Consider the following 215-nt stretch of genomic DNA (forward strand, 5'->3'; position numbering starts at 1 on the left):
ACTGGTACCGGTAGGATGGCACCAGTGCAGGTACGAATTCCATCTCCTGCCAGCCGTCACTGGGAGTGAGAAATGGGTCGCTTTGGGTAAGATTGGAACCCGAAGTCAAGCTGTGTTCCTCCTGTGCTTTCACTGCCCTTGGGGAGCTGTTGGAGCCAGTCCAGAGGAGGCCACAGAGACGCTGTGAGGGCTGGAGCAGGAGCCAGGGTGAGAGC

Source organism: Nestor notabilis, unplaced genomic scaffold (assembly GCF_000696875.1).
Source record: "Nestor notabilis isolate BGI_N333 unplaced genomic scaffold, ASM69687v1 scaffold2181, whole genome shotgun sequence".
Lineage (NCBI taxonomy): Eukaryota > Metazoa > Chordata > Aves > Psittaciformes > Psittacidae > Nestor > Nestor notabilis.